Genomic DNA, 16,520 nt, shown 5'->3' with positions numbered 1-16,520 from the left:
ATGCAAAAGAAGATCAACATTCGTTAGTTCCCTGTTTGGTAGGTTTCATTGATTTGTTTTAACAAAGTCATGGTTCATTCACATGCAAACGACTTCATACGCACTTTAAGCCATAGTGCATGGTAGCGTGCAATATATATATCAACAATGTAAGTGATGATGGTGATGGTAATGGTGATGCTGTAGTAACTAAGAATATGACTTCCTGCCACACGTCTTCACCAATCACATCTCGGATCTTGGCTGCCGGACGCAACCATTGGACATCTGGGTGGCATTGCCGACGCATCTGGTGCAAGAAATGGAACTCAGTAAACACCCTCCAGGGTCTCTACCGTTCGCCTGTTGGCAATTACTGGGCACGGACAAAGAGAGCAGACTCCAACGAGCGCAGTGGTCTACCTGCGCACAGAGTTGGATCTGTGCAAGTTCCAAACTTGCACGTGGCATGCATATATATATACACACACACACGTGTCTAACATTGTAGGTGAGTCCAGCCCTTCGTTGTACCATTCCTTAGCCCTGGGATGCGCGCACTCCCTGGGGGTGCGAGATGCCCTTTCTGGGGGTGAGAGACATGGCCAGATTTATTTTTTTAGGTGAATCGTCGAAAACATAAATGAAGCACAGGCACATTAAGTACAACTACTTTGTTTCATGAAACCCCTATGCATTTACGAACATTATACATTTTAACGATTTTCATATGTAAAAAGCAATATATAAATAATGCACGTAGAAAATACTGCACTTTAGTTAAAACTAATTGTGAACAACATACGAGCTGCAAGGCAAGCGTCAATTTTAATGGAGGAATAATGAAATGTAATTGTGTTCCCAAAACGGACTTGACATCCTTGAGGTCCACAGCAAGGAGAAGGGGGTCCTTGGAGGTAGAGTAGTGAGTGGTAATAGAAAGATACATTACATTTATTTATAACTAGTTGAAAGACCATGATAACCACTCAACCAGGATGAAGCGGTGGCACAGTGGTTAGCGCACTGCACGACGAACCCAGCGACCTGGTTTTGATTCCTGCCCACGGCGAACATCAGTGGCGAGTGACATCTCATCAGCTCATTGCGCACCCCTCCTTTCATCAACCTTGCACTGACCAGTTTGGTGAAGTCTGGCTAAACAATCCCCTTCGTGGCACGGGCTGTAAATTAAAGATGTAGTTTTTTTTTGAGAGCCAATAAAGACCAAAATGTGTTTGTGCCAAGGGCGACTTGGGTAATACTGTTCTAATAATGTGACGATCGCGAGGATGACAATGTTGTTGAATATCAGAGGCTAACGGGTGTGGGGGGCAATAAGGGAACACGTCCATGGAGACAAAGCTGTCAAATTGAAACAGCAATTAGTTATTTTTTACTCTGTTCTAAAGATTCACAAATAGCAGTTGCGCACCTTGATCATGACAAATTCCTCAAGACACTGTTGGCAGGGAGAGCCCACGGTTAATGTTAACTTGTGCTGAGCAAACTCAGGCACTTTCTATCGCTGAATACGCAATGCTGCAGACGCAAATGGCAGCAGCAGATAGGGGCCACACTGCACTGATGCGTCCTGTTCAGGGAGGCTATCGGTATAGGGTGGCCTCGTTTGGCCTTTTGTTGCTTAAAAGAAAAAAAAATCCACAATCTCAGCTCTTGGGCTGGTGGTTATCAGAAGGAATACGTGCAGAATATGTGCTGTATGAACGTTGATCCTCTTTCGCGCCGTACCTAGCCAACCGTGCTCATCGGTGGTGCGCGAAGACAACACACTAAACACAAAAAGCGGGTCGACATCAATGAGTTTTCAAGCTTGATGATTTACAAGTGCACAGCTCCAGTAGCTTCCTAATATCGGACGGAGGAGCGTTCCAGACGGCTGCAGAAGGGCATCTGAAAGCGCCAAAAGCTGCCGCGAGGATGTGCTGGGATGGTGTTGTCATCCTGACATGCAAAGCATGTCGGGATTCCTGTTAGCCTTTGCCACTGAAGACACCTCCTCTCGCATACTGTGCATTATCACTGTGAGAAGTAGTCGTGCCGTTCAAGCACACGATCAAGTGCTTACCGGACACAATAGCTGTGGTAGAGGCAATTAAGCTGCTAACCTAAGGGGGCAATGATGGAACAATGAAACCTAAGGGTGCCCTCACGGCGAGCCTCATACCTTTCACTGCTAATGGTGCCGGCTAAAGGTACATAACTGTGGGTGATTATGTTTTGGTTTGTAATCCTACATTCCGATCAGCTTAATTGCATCAACGCATTTGAAAAGCAGAGTTCGTTGGTCGCGCAGAGCCTTCGAACACCGTGGTCTCTGCTTTAACAGCACAGCACAAAGACGATGCAAATCACAGGGGGGTGCTGCGGAGACGCCGAGGGGAGACGGGAGGGCGAGATGGAAGGAAATGATGCGGTGGAACGAGACACGAGGACGGTGGATGTGACTAAAGAGGTGCAAAAGAGACACAGAGGAACTATAGCAATAATGAGACGGTTTTTTTAGCTTAGAAAAAAAGAATGTGCACGATAAAAGCATCACACTCTCTTTGATCTATGTATATTTTACGTCTATATTTGGGTTTTTTTTGCACGCGCACGCGCAGCACGTGCGCGGGTTCACGCGCGTGCAAGATTTGATAGCGACGACGCGCAGCTATCCACGCAACTGCACTTAGTCGAGAACAACGGCTTGCTATCGCCGAGCCGCGGCGGCCCTTTAATGCAATCATTGTTGCTTTAGTATTTTGAATGTGTTGACTGGTGGGATGTTTTTTTTTGTGTGTGGTTCTTTCTCTCTCCGCGCCTCCCCCCCCCCCCACCGTCTCCCTCGTTCCAAAGACCAATAGCAAATGAAGAGTTGGTGCTCCCGCATTGCCGGAGAGCGATGGGGAACCTACCCACCCCTTTGGAGAGGTTGGCGTCTGGACATGGGACGGCGAGACAGCGGAAGGGTGATCCGGCACTCCCTGAGAGTAACCCGCTTCTAGACTGCCCTTTGAAGAGACGCCAAGTGGGAGCTGAGCCCCGGTGACCACAGGTGGTACGTCGTCCCCCTCCCCTCCTCCATCTCCACCACTCCCCCCCCCCCTCTTATTTTGTTACACCTTCGCCAAATGAAGAACAAGCTGGGCGAGCCAGTCTGCAGGTGAGCCCACTCCACGGATTTCAGTTCGCAAAAGGGGTAGCCGTTCCAAAAGTGACCCCCCCACCCCCGTATTGGATCGGAGGACTGTATAGGGCTGAACGGCAGGTATAGGTTTGGCATCGGGAAAGGAATTATAAATAGGGGCCATATGATGTCATCGTTTAAGGTGAGTCCCTTATTCAGCTTCATCAGCATCAGCCACGGATAATTCACCGCTGCGCGAAAGGACTCCCCAAGCCGATACCATCTCTCACGATCGTTCGAAAGGGATTCACCCGCCTCGCACCCGTATAACAAGCTCATTGTGTCGCTCCATCCGCTTGGTGGGCGCGCTCTTAGATGCGTCCCGTTCCTTGGCTGGAAACCCGTGAGCACCTACAATCGTTTGGCTTAAGATTGACCAATGAAAAGTAAGTTGTCGATGGCAGTTGCCCACTGCTAAAACACCCCGAAGTGACATTTCGAACGTTGCAATGAGACAAAGAGTGCAACGAGGACAATTTACAAACTGCAGAAAACAAATATACCGTCAAGTATTCCGAGAAGAAAATTCCCATTGAGTGTTTTAGCAATTATGTCCTCGATTGGCTAGGAAACAATTACTGTCAATGGGCAACGGTTAAAAACAATTATGGTAATTGGCATAGCTATGCACATAATGACCGCGTGACCAATCATTTTTATTCATAGGCGCGTCTCCATGGAGTTCGCGATACACACACACACACACTGGTGTGTCATCCTCCACCGACATTCCTGATGAAAAACACATTGTTGGTGTGAGCAGAGAAAAGGTGTGCCGCTCAGATTACCGGTAATGGAAATTCCGATGGCACACACACACACATTCGCTGTCACGCACGCACACGCACGCACGTAGACAGCAAACATATAAGAAAAAAACATATATCAACATGATTACTACTGTCAAATTTTGTATCTTTCTAATTTACCGATCTGGATATATTTTATGGGGTGAAGCAGTGGTTAGATGAACCCGACGATCCGAATTCTGCTACCCAGCACGGTTAACACTTTGAGCCATTTACATCTAAACTGGTCCTGGGCCCTCGCTTCACAAAACCGCACTGACCAGTGTGGTGAAATATGGCTAAACAAAAAAACAAAGACAAAGGTCCCCCGTATAGCCTAAACCAGGGCCGTATTAAGATTTTGTAGGCCCCTGGGCTACAGGTACTATGAGGCCCCCAGTAATATTTTCATAAGGAAAACAAAGTTAAATAAAAAATAAAATTTATTTTTACGAGGCTAACAACAAATAAAATTCGGCATTCACAAATGGAATAACTTTTCACTTCATCTCTGGAGGCCCTCCAGCTGGCAGACCCCCCTGGGCTGCAGCCCCTGAAGCCCCCGTGCCATAATCCGTCCCTGGCCTTAGCAGACTGTTGGGGCAAGTGCTGTTAGCGAGCACCTACGAAGGCCGGCAACAGCACACGGTAGCCCAACACCACGCCCTGCCACCTTTGTCTCCCCAGTGGCGATGTGTTTACGCACCGTACCAGGTCCTCATGTGAGGCTGAGTCGACCTAGGGTAGGCCCAGGACCGGTTCAGATAATCGTCACCGATGTTGGCCGTGAACGGGTATCGAACTCGGGTGGCCAGGTTCGTAGCGCAGCGCGCTAACCGCTACACTACCAAACAACACACTCTGTCATTAACACGGTGTGGGGAGGCTTTCATCCATCAATGCTGTGACAGAAGCTTGTATATTATATTAATGTGGTACACGGTGAGTGATATCTGAACCGGTCCTGGCCAGACTCACTCCTCCTGCAGCAATATGCACTGACCAACGTGGTGAAGTATGGCCAATCAACCCCTCATGACTGGCAGCGTGTAGGGGCCTTCATCTAGCAGTGATACATACTCAATGTGATCACTTTTCTTTCGTCAATGATGTTACCCACACATTGAACAACATCGCTTCTGGTCTACATAAACATCGAGGGGTGTAACAACGTATCAATATATCGCTTTATGTAGTTTCTTAGACTCACGTACGTACGTATGTTGAACTTCTTTCGCGCCAAACATAGCCAACCGTGCTAATCAGAGGAGCATCAAAGTTTGCTGGAAATAATCCATGCTTTGCGATGTGTATATGTGTTGTGTATGTGTTGTGTATGTGTTGTGTATGTGTTGTATATGTGTTGTGTATATGTTGTGTATGTGTTGTATATGTATTGTGTATGTGTTGTGTATGTGTTGTATATGCGTTGTATATGCATTGTATATGTGTTGTGTATGTGTTGTGTATGTGTTGTGTATGTGTTGTATTTGCGTTGTGTATGTGTTGTGTATGTGTTGTGTATGTGTTGTGTATGTGTTGTATATGTATTGTGTATGTGTTGTGTATGTGTTGTATATGCGTTGTATCTAAAGGCTCTCGTCATCCCTGCAGCCACTAGAGGCAATAAAAAACACCGCTTGGTTAAAACGTAATCGATTCCTGGATTTAATATTGAGACTGAATCCCAACAATCCATAAATCCGCCGAGAGTATTAATTATTCCAATCCAATGGATACCCATGTCTTCCCAATCAGTGTTTAATGGCATACGAGATTGACTCCTCAGCCAATTTGATAGCTGTGTTTTTGGATGATAATTAGTTTTACAGTGCATCAAATACTTGTATTGTAACCTTTAAAAAGCCCAAGACAGCCATTTGTTATTTCACTGATGTATATAGGCCTCCTCATGCTGTGTCAGTCATGCAGGGTTGTTTGACCATACTTCACCACACGGGTCAGTGCAGACTGGTAAATGGGGGTGGCCCAGAACCAGCATTAGCCATGGCCAGGAATCAAACTCAGGTGGCAGGGTTCATAGTGCCGTGCGTGAGCCAGGGCGCCACCACTTAATAATTTGTAACTTGTGTACATTTAAATTGCATTAAATTGTTTATGCTGTTGCTAAGTCTCAGCGGGCTATCGCCTGGCTTAAAAAAAGCCTTTTAAAATATATATTTGCGCTTGTGTTGATGGCATCATCTCAAGAACGTTGCATCACCTCATGTTAGAGAATGGCCCTCAAAGGAGATATCACGGATTTACTTGCTACTTCTGAGGTCCGTTCAAATCACCATTTTTATTGACCGGGTAAAGTTGTGGGGAAGGGGGGAGGTGCATTTCCCCACACATCTTGATACAGGACATCGTCGTAAGGCAGTTAAATTTATATTTTGTTAACTCTCAGATCTGGAATCTATCCACACCTCCGATTAGCATGGTTAACTATGTACGGTGTTCAACATACAGTGAGGGAAAAAAAGTATTTTACCCCCTGATGATTTTGTACGTTTGCCCACTGACAAAGAAATTATCAGTCTATAATTTTAATGGTAGGTTTATTTGAACAATGAGAGACAGAATAACAACAACAAAAATCCAGAAAAACGCATGTCAAAAATGTTATACATTTATTTGCATTTAAATGAGGGAAAAAAGTATTTGACCCCCTCTCAATCAGAAAAATTTCTGGCTCCCAGGTGTCTTTTATACAGGTAACGAGCTGAGATTAGGAGCACACTCTTAAAGGGAGTGCTCCTAATCTCAGCTTGTTACCTGTATAAAAGACACCTGTCTACAGAAGCAATCAATCAATCAGATTCCAAACTCTCCACCATGGCCAAGACCAAAGAGCTCTCCAAGGATGTCAGGGACAAGATTGTAGACCTACACAAGGCTGGAATGGGCTACAAGACCAAGCAGCTTGGTGAGAAGGTGATAACAGTTGGTGCGATTATTCGCAAATGGAAGAAACACAAAAGAACTGTCAATCTCCCTCGGCCTGGGGCTCCATGCAAGATATCACCTCGTGGAGTTGCAATGATCATGAGAACGGTAAGGAATTAGCCCAGAACTACACGGGAGGATCTTGTCAATGATCTCAAGGCAGCTGGGACCATAGTCACCAAGAAAACAATTGGTAACACACTACGCCGTGAAGGACTGAAATCCTCCAGCGCCTGCAAGGTCCCCCTGCTCAAGAAAGCACATATACATGCCTGTCTGAAGTTTGCCAATGAACATCTGAATGATTTAGAGGACAACTGGGTGAAAGTGTTGTGGTCAGATGAGACCAAAATGGAGCTCTTTGGCATCAACTCAACTCGCCGTGTTTGGAGGAGGAGGAATGCTGCCTATGACCCCAAGAACACCATCCCCACCGTCAAACATGGAGGTGGAAACATGCTTTTGGGGTGTTTTTCTGCTAAGGGGACAGGACAACTTCACCGCATCAAAGGGACGATGGACGGGGCTATGGTACCGTCAAATCTTGGGTGAGAACCTCCTTCCGTCAGCCAGGGCATTGAAAATGGGTCGTGGATGGGTATTCCAGCATGACAATGACCCAAAACACATGGCCAAGGCAACAAAGGAGTGGTTCAAGAAGAAGCACATTAAGGTCCTGGAGTGGCCTAGCCAGTCTCCAGACCTTAATCCCATAGAAAATCTGTGGAGGGAGCTGCAGGTTCGAGTTGCCAAACGTCAGCCTCGAACCCTTAATGACTTGGAGAAGATCTGCAAAGAGGAGTAGGACAAAATCCCTCCTGAGATGTGTGCAAACCTGTTGGCCAACTACAAGAAACGTCTGACCTCTGTGATTGCCAACAAGGGTTTTGCCACCAAGTACTAAGTCATGTTTTCAGAGGGGTCAAATACTTACGTCCCTCATTAAAATGCAAATCAATTTATAACATTTGTGACATGCGTTTTTCTGGATTTTTGTTGTTATTCTGTCTCTCACTGTTCAAATAAACCTACCATTTAAATTATAGACTCATCATTTCTTCGTCAGTGGGCAAACGTACAAAATCAGCAGGGGATCAAATACTTTTTTCTCTTACTGTATACATTAAAACTAAACGATTTTTTGTTACTCTTTGGTTTTATTCGGTAAAGTCACGTAGGTAAAAAATAAAACAAAAATCACGACACAAGTGGCCTTCATCAGGTGAAGGGACTGGACTGTTAGTTTACACATAGGCTTTCGCGACCAATATTATTAATAATAAACGTTTTTGGGTTAGATCGCGTAAGTATAAATGTGTCGAAACCCTCCACCACCCGACACGGCAAATCAGTAAGGGATTTGTCACGTAAACAAAACGCAAAACGGTTACTACTTCAGCCCACCGGTGTGTTGAAGAGTGAATCCACAACATTTACAATCTGAGTACGACGTTTCGCTGGTAATTACATCCAGCATCATCGGGAGATTTGACCAGGTAAAGATCACGGAGCTTTTAGCTCTTTTTTCAGAGGCGAACTGCCCACAAATGATAGCTCAACGCAGTGGTGTATCGTGTGCAAATGCATAGCAGCCAAATACGCTAATGGAATGTTTCTAAATGTGGAGAAAGGGAAGAAAAAAAAACATGACCTGGACAAAAATCCACGCGACCACGGGGAGAGAGACATGCAAAGTCAAAACATGCGGGCGTCTGGGTGGGGATTGGGATCGAACCCACGACCTCCTGCATACCGGGCGAGGTTATTAACATCTCGCGACCGCGGCGCCCATACGGCCATGGTATTGTTTGGCGAGCCCTGCCCGTGGTCTGACTAGCACATTCCCCGCCAAAGTCTCGCTGCCGCCAGGGCTGGAGGTCTAGGCCAACGCCGCCGCCGTAGATGGGTGCGGGCCTGATTGACGCACGTCCACTCTCGAGTGTCAAAAGGCGAGCGTCGTGACGGCCGCCCTAATACCTCTCCTGGAGGCCCATCGAGCAGGGCGCTCGCTCGCCCGCTCGCCCGCCCGCCTGTGTGGCGGCGGCGGCAGCGGTCGCGGACTCCGCACGGGTTCGAGTTGTTGTGGAACTGCCTGCCACCAGCACACCCAGTAACACCTGCCACCAGCACACCTGCCACCAGCACACCCAGTAACACCTGCCACCAGCACACCTGTAACACCTGCCACCAGCACACCCAGTAACACCTGCCACCAGCACACCCAGTAGCACCTGCCACCAGCACACCCAGTAACACCTGCCACCAGCACACCCAGTAACACCTGCCACCAGCACACCATGTAACACCTGCCACCAGCACACCATGTAACACCTGCCACCAGCACACCTGTAACACCTGCCACCAGCACACCCAGTAACACCTGCCACCAGCACACCCAGTAGCACCTGCCACCAGCACACCCAGTAACACCTGCCACCAGCACACCCAGTAACACCTGCCACCAGCACACCCAGTAGCACCTGCCACCAGCACACCCAGTAACACCTGCCACCAGCACACCCAGTAACACCTGCCACCAGCACACCATGTAACACCTGCCACCAGCACACCCAGTAACACCTGCCACCAGCACACCTGTAACACCTGCCACCAGCACACCCAGTAACACCTGCCACCAGCACACCCAGTAGCACCTGCCACCAGCACACCCAGTAACACCTGCCACCAGCACACCCAGTAACACCTGCCACCAGCACACCCAGTAACACCTGCCACCAGCACACTCTGTAACACCTGCCACCAGCACACTCTGTAACACCTGCCACCAGCACACCCAGTAACACCTGCCACCAGCACACCTGCCACCAGCACACCCAGTAACCTGTAACACCTGCCACCAGCACATCATCAGCAGGTTTGAAAAAGTCATTGGGTTTTGATGAAGAAGTAGATGTGACCTTATCATTTGTTAAGTTACCATTTTCAAATTTTAATTGTTTCTCTGTGACAGCCAGTGCTGGCATCACGTAATGTAAATGACACTGTTTTTCAGTCGTGTCCAGATATAACTATTTTGATGGAATCCAAAATGTGCAGCTTATTTCAAATGCATACGTATTCACAATTCATCCCAAATGCATTCATTTGAAATGTATGCACTATACAGTATATATGTATGTTGTTTTGTGAGTGTAAAACGTGTACAGTGTACATTTTTTTATTCGTCCAATCAATTTTCCAAACAAATGTAATAAAAAAAATGGCATGTAAATATATAAAAATAATAATCTACATTCTAAGTGGAAACCTTTAAGTTGATGATTCATAATCATCATCAGCCATGATCTATCCACTGCTCGATGAATGGCTTCCCAAGCCACCATCTCTCACGTATGTGTATGTATGTTGAACTTACGCAATGCAACAAACCACCCAACACAAAGACCCAAGCTGATTTCATCGCTCCATCTGTCAGACGCGTTCCCTTCCCGTGGCTTCCGCGCCAACATTATTCCTGACCATCAGCCATCATCATCCCTTCTAGCAGCGAGTCCAGCCCAAGCAATTATTGCCTTTGCTCAATTCCAAAAGGTCACGCTAAGTTCATCTGTGGCGTCTACTGCGTTTGATTGTCCGCACATTCTCAAGCACAATGCCCAATCATCAGGATGAGCTCTCATGAGGAGGATGTTCCACCCTTTGTAAACACCTCCCAGCTCTGGAAAAGAAAGCATTGGCATTGTCTGTGGCAAAAAAAAATCGAGGCAATTCTGGATGTTATGCATTTTGGTTGCCAAGTTTAAGAAAGGGAACGGTTTTGTTTCTCGTCTTTGCACCGAGGGTCTCAGATCTAATCGTGTTGTTTTAGAGACGACCTCTCTGCCTTGCTCTGCGCTCAGTCAATGCGTGCCCGGCGACGAGGAGGAATCAGAGCATCTGCGCGTCATTCAATGCCCTTTTTAATGTTTTGGCTCATCAGGGATTGCACGTCCTGAACTCACTTTCACCCATAATCCCACTTGACAGCAAGACAGGTCTTTTGGCCCAAAGAGCCAGTGGCTAACTTGCTTGCAATTGCCATCATTCTGAGGGGAGGGAAAGACTTAAGCCATACCCACTGGGTGCTGTTAGTATTTTCAAAAAGGAGTTAAGGGACAAGCACTTGACACAATCATCGTCTTAGCGCGTAAGATACACATATCTGTCTAATATGTTTATCGACGACTGACAACAAAGTGGCGTCCCAAAGGGAGGAGACACGCCCCAGAGGACGGCCGCCGAGAAGATGGAGTGACAAGGTCGGTCCGTGTTTCAGAAGCTAAACGTATCGGGGAATCGCGCAGCTGTGAGAGGTTGCGATGCCTTGGCGTGGCTTTCATCCAGCACACAGAGGCTAGCAATGCCACTATATAATTACACACAAAGGAACAGATCCCCTATATAGCGCCTAACAGGTTGTTGGGGCAAGTGCTGTTATCGAGTACTTATGAAGGCCGGCATGGCATGCGAAGCGGGTGGGTTGCCAGCACCATGCCCGGCCACCTTTGGCTTTCGAGCACCTGATGTACACACACAGTGCACAAGGTACTTATTTAAGTCTGAGTCAGCCTAGGGGAGACCCACGACAGGTTTAGTTATTAGTCACTGATGTTGGCCATGAGCGGGAATCAAACTCGGTTCACCGGTTTCTTATAGCGCAGTGCACTAACCACTGAACTTTCGTCTCCTGCATATACGTTGTAATCACAAACAATTAAATTATACACAGTACATTCGTAAAAAAATATTTTTAAATCCACAACATTTTGTTTAAACATACAGTAGTTGAATAAAATTTGATTATAGCAGGTACGTTTTAATTTCCATGCATTTTGGCTCTTTAAAGTTACATAAACGTAAACGTCCTCTTTCCAACTTACTTTGCTGTAAATTTTCTCGTAAAACAGTTTAATATGTTTTCAGGAAAACCATAATGAATATCCCAGAATATTTTCCAAGGCGGTTCTGCTTGAGTTGCTGGGCCACCTTGGAGTAATTTTAAGAGGGGAGGAAACTAGGGTACAGTATCTGCAGAACACACACATAGGGCGTCGCGGTGGCTAGATGTTAATTACATCGCCTGGTATACAGGAGGTCGTTGGTTCCATCCCGACCCTGACGCCTGTATATTTGGAGTTTGCATGTTCTCCCTGCGGTTCGGTTCATTTTTATCTGGGTCCTCTGGGTTTTCCCTCCACAGTTAAGACTCAACGTGCGTTTAGATTCCTTGGCCGCGATACATTTCCACGTGATAAGCCAATTCGTTGAGCTGTCATTCATGGCTTGGTCGCTTCTGATAAAGAGCTATATAGTTCCGTGGGCTTGACCTGATAAAATAAAAGTTTCGTCTTCAGTGTGAGAGACGGGAGGTAAAGGTGCAGCCTTGAAATTGCTTGATCCTGCCACGGCTGGTGGAAGGGCCTCTACTGGAAGGAATTTGAAAAACTCTTCCACACTGGTCAGACATCGTGGAAGAGGTGGGATTATCAAAATTCTTCTTTCAATAGCCTTTTGCCCCGTCCTAGGACGGGTGTTTTGCAGTAAAACTGAGAATTGCAAGCGAAAAGCAGACCGTGACGTGATATTCATTGCATCAATGAGTGTGCAGTTTGTAAGGGCGCGATGACACAGTCCTATTCTATTTTAAGGTTATAATTGCTTGTTCATCATGACGTCCTTTTTACTTTGATGTCTCAATAGCGTTACGGAGATCACGTGACGTGAGGGTTCTGCCTTTGTAGTGAGGGTTGTCAGTTGACGCCGAGGAGGGGGGAGGAGGCGCCTCGCCCCCCCCCCCATGTGGAGTGACGTCAGCCGCTAATTATTATGAATGGGAGAGGGGGGGGTGTCCATTTGGAGGACGTCACCTTATCATGATTATTAATGAGGGGGGCTGTTTGATGTGAAGTGACGTCACCTGCTCATGATTATTAATGAGGGGGAAGAGTGCTCCATGTTGAGTGACGTCAGCTGCTCATGATAATTATTAATGAGGGGGGGGGGGGTCCATGTGGAGGACGTAACCTGTTCATTATTATTAATGAGGGGGGCTGGTCGATGTGGAGTGACGTCACGAGCGTTAAGGACAGACATTCCTGGGTGATTATAGTAGGTATACAGCTGATGCAGAGCAACAACTGAAATCTCACATTCAGGTGGTCAAGCCAGACAACCGCGTCAGGAGCAGTGGAGTGTATTGTCGTGATGTCGCCTTGGTATTTGTGGATTAGGTATTGCTTCGTTAAACGTTGCATGGTCTGTTCTGGATGACCACAGGCGCATACTGGAGAGTTTAAATTTTTCATTTGTGCATCAAGTATCCGCATCTGCTACGGTTTGTGCGGATGCAGTTTAGGGTGGACCATTACCATCATTTATGCCACCACACGCGACCTGCTGATCTACCAACTGCGTTATAAACCCATTCCTTCTGGCAATATGTCCATGAGCTAAATGACAATGTTGAGGTCTGCTAGTTATGAGAGGGCTTCAGAAGCAAGTTCGTGAAGTTTTGCTATTCCTTCACTGAAGGAGCGCAAATTCCAGTGGTTTATTTTTCGGTGTCCCCATTCATGCCGATTGGTGGACAGAGGTGGTGGGGATTTAAGAAACTTGCACCATCGTAACAACTGCCATGCTGGAAGATCGAATTTCACCTGTGGTTTCTGGATTACAAGTCCAGGGTGCTAACAAACGACACGACAGCAACATCCCCGATGAGAGAAGAACAGTCCAAAAGGGTCCAGTCCAAATGCAACACAAACAGCACCTTGTGCGTTGCAAAAACACAATTATATCCATTTGTTTAAAGTGGATTGACCAGAGGGATTAATAATTACTTTTAGGATTGACGGGTATTTTTTTATATATACTGCATACTGAATATTTTTGGCCACAAAAATTGTAATAAGAAATGGTCGTGTTGATATTGGACTGTGAAAATTGAGTGCCAAGTTAATTTTCGTATTTGATGGTGACAAAATACAAAAAGAACGCGTATGAAGTTTGTGCCTTGCTTTGTGGACCTGTGAATTAAACCTGCCACTTTTCAGGAAGTGGCATGAGCGAGGGTGGCAATTGTTTGGCGACTCCCTTTTTAGGTCCCGAGTGCTAACAGCTTTTGACTCGATGACTTTTTAAACCCGGGCCGCAGTAATTCGGTCCAGACGGGGTCCCTCTCGTGGTCCTGATTGGCGAAGGAAGGTGCAGATTTCCTGGCTTTAAGGCTCACATCTCGCCTGATTAAAGCTGGGGGGTGGCAGGATGCCTGTAATTGGCCAGACCTTTCAACCCGCCTCCCTTTAGAGGCAATAGCTCGTCTATTTGTTTCGTCCCATGCCTATTTGTTTCTCATCAACCTCTGGATCCCCCCCCAGACCCCCCCCCCCGCCCCCAAAAAGGGACCCCCCGTGCACTTTTCTGAAAGAAAAAAAAGTTAAACAAAAATAAACAAGCCCCTAAAAAAAAACCCCACCTACCTACTCTCCCAGATGCTCTGCCCTTGCAAAGAAAAAAGAAATACCCTCCGATGCCTTTGCGTTTCCAGTGTAAAAGGGCGTTCTGCCGAAGTAAACACAGAGCCTGGCTCTCTTCAGCGTGGGTCTGCGTAGGAAGGCAGCAGTGGTGGTTCAAGCCACCAGAGGGTTCCTGTAGGCTCCATCAAGGAAACTAGGTAAGACCAGTGGAATGTGCCTGGACTGCAAATGTATAAAGAGCAGCAGCAAGGCCTGTACTGTATTTGCCATGTGGCCCACGGAGACTGGGGCTTGTGCATTTTAAATAATTAGGGACTGATTTGCCTTAAGGAAAAAAAGTGATATTAATTAATGTAGCATGAATAAAACTCATAAACGCATTTTTTTTCACGTTGATGTTTTCAGTACCGGTGTCTGCCATTATGTCATGAATTTGTATGAAATGAGGACAATGTAATTTATCTGCAGTGGGACACAATGTGAAATTATACCACTGCTGTAAATAAATTTATAAATGTGCATATGAAATATTAATAAAAGATTTGTAACTAATGCTATTTGTTTAACTTCATATACTTTGGCACAGCTTCTTAAAGTTATATGTGGTGGCATTATAGGATTAAGTGTTTGCACTGTTGGATATTTGATTCCGAATCGGAGTCATTTTTTTGCATAAAGCCTGGGTTTTGACTCAGTAGCTTAGTTTACGTTGTCAGGAGCCAAGCAAAAACATTGTGCCCTATCCATGGGAATTCTCTCGGGCTTTACGAACAGTTCACGTTTAGTAGCCGACCTCTATAGAAGTCCAAAAGAGGCATTACAAATCTCTGCGCCAACACAACTGTGCAGTCTGTACATTCACTAAGTACGGGTACCAGCTTTCCATTTCAAAATATGGAATTTTGTATTCATTCATATTTTAATATGTACTTTGGGTGCGCGCGCGCGCGCGCGCGTGTGTGTGTGTGGCGCTCATGAGGGAGTCGGTCCATTTTTCCATTTAACGCAGCGGGCCACCGCACAGAGAGAGCACAGTGTGGTGACGTGGGTGCGATGTGTCTCTCCAGACACGTGTGCTGCCGTTGCCCCCAGTCCCGGCTCAGCCTGGCCTGCTCGGGTGGTCTGACAGCGAAAGGCGTCTTCCATCTTCAATTATGCGCAAGAGGCTCGCGTGGCGTGTGACTTTTGTTTTTCAATTCTCGTGGACGTAACGCAAATGAAACGCACGATTGTTACGTGGTACATTTACGCGATCTAACCCCCCCCCCCGCCCCAAAACCCCCCTCTATTATGTATAATGTTTGTCGCGAACTCCTATGTGTTATAAACTATGTTCATATTTGTTATGCAGGGGAATAGATTTATTGACACTCCACTGATTTCTAACAAGCCGTTTCTCTCCACAACATGTGATCGGATCATCCTGTACATGAAAACCTTTCATGTGTTGATGTTTGCTGTTATGATGTTTATCTCTGGGTTGTGATGTGCCACACTAGAACCTGCTTGGTGTTTAATATTTTGCCGTTCATAATGTTTCATTCTGTTTTTTTTTTATTTGTATGGCTAAAGCTTTTAGCTGTTGTGACATTTCCTGTTGTGATTCACGCTCCGTTTAAAATTGTTCCGCTGTTAAGATATTTACCTTCATGATGTTTTAGTTAAATTTTCAGTTGTATTCTAAATGATACTCTTTGGTTCTTTCGGTACAGTCACGTAGGTAAAAAATAAAAAATAAAGCTAATCAAATCACGACATTTCGGAGGCAACACAAGCTTCTGTCATCCTTTATTTAACCAGTCACGAAAACGTCAAATCTAGAAGTATTCTCAATTACTTTATGTAACTCATGCAGGTCACCCTTGATTATGATACGAGACTGGTTAAATAAAGGATACGACTATGCTACTGTGTGACGTTTTAACTCGGCATACTAATTTGGCGCAGCCAAATCTGCTTTCTGCTACTCCAGTGGCTTTTCTTTAGGCCAGATGTCCCTTGAACAAGACCCTTCTGGTCCTAACGGTCTCTGCAACTGGTCTTAAATAAAGAAACGTTATTGCACGTGATTACATTTACACACGTTGTATGTCTTTAATTGTAATTGCTAAAGTATATTCTAAGCTCACTGCTTCG

At 46.1% G+C, this 16,520-nt stretch overlaps 1 long non-coding RNA gene across 1 annotated transcript; it reads left to right on the top strand.

The window, feature by feature from the left end:
• The first annotated feature begins 897 nt into the window (after window positions 1–897).
• LOC116942694 (uncharacterized) lies at window positions 898–16,462 on the top strand. The gene is made up of 3 exons (XR_004402838.2): window positions 898–2,455; window positions 2,842–3,043; window positions 15,452–16,462. It is a non-coding gene; the product is annotated as an uncharacterized LOC116942694 (long non-coding RNA).
• Window positions 16,463–16,520: the final 58 nt, after the last annotated feature.

The sequence above is a fragment of the Petromyzon marinus genome, chromosome 15 (assembly GCF_048934315.1).
Source record: "Petromyzon marinus isolate PM22_M1 ecotype Great Lakes invasive population chromosome 15, UKy_Petmar_22M1.pri1.0, whole genome shotgun sequence".
In the NCBI taxonomy this organism is placed as follows: Eukaryota; Metazoa; Chordata; class Hyperoartia; order Petromyzontiformes; family Petromyzontidae; genus Petromyzon; species Petromyzon marinus.
The sequence above is the reverse complement of the archived record's forward strand: the minus strand, read 5'-3'. Positions and strand labels throughout refer to the sequence as shown.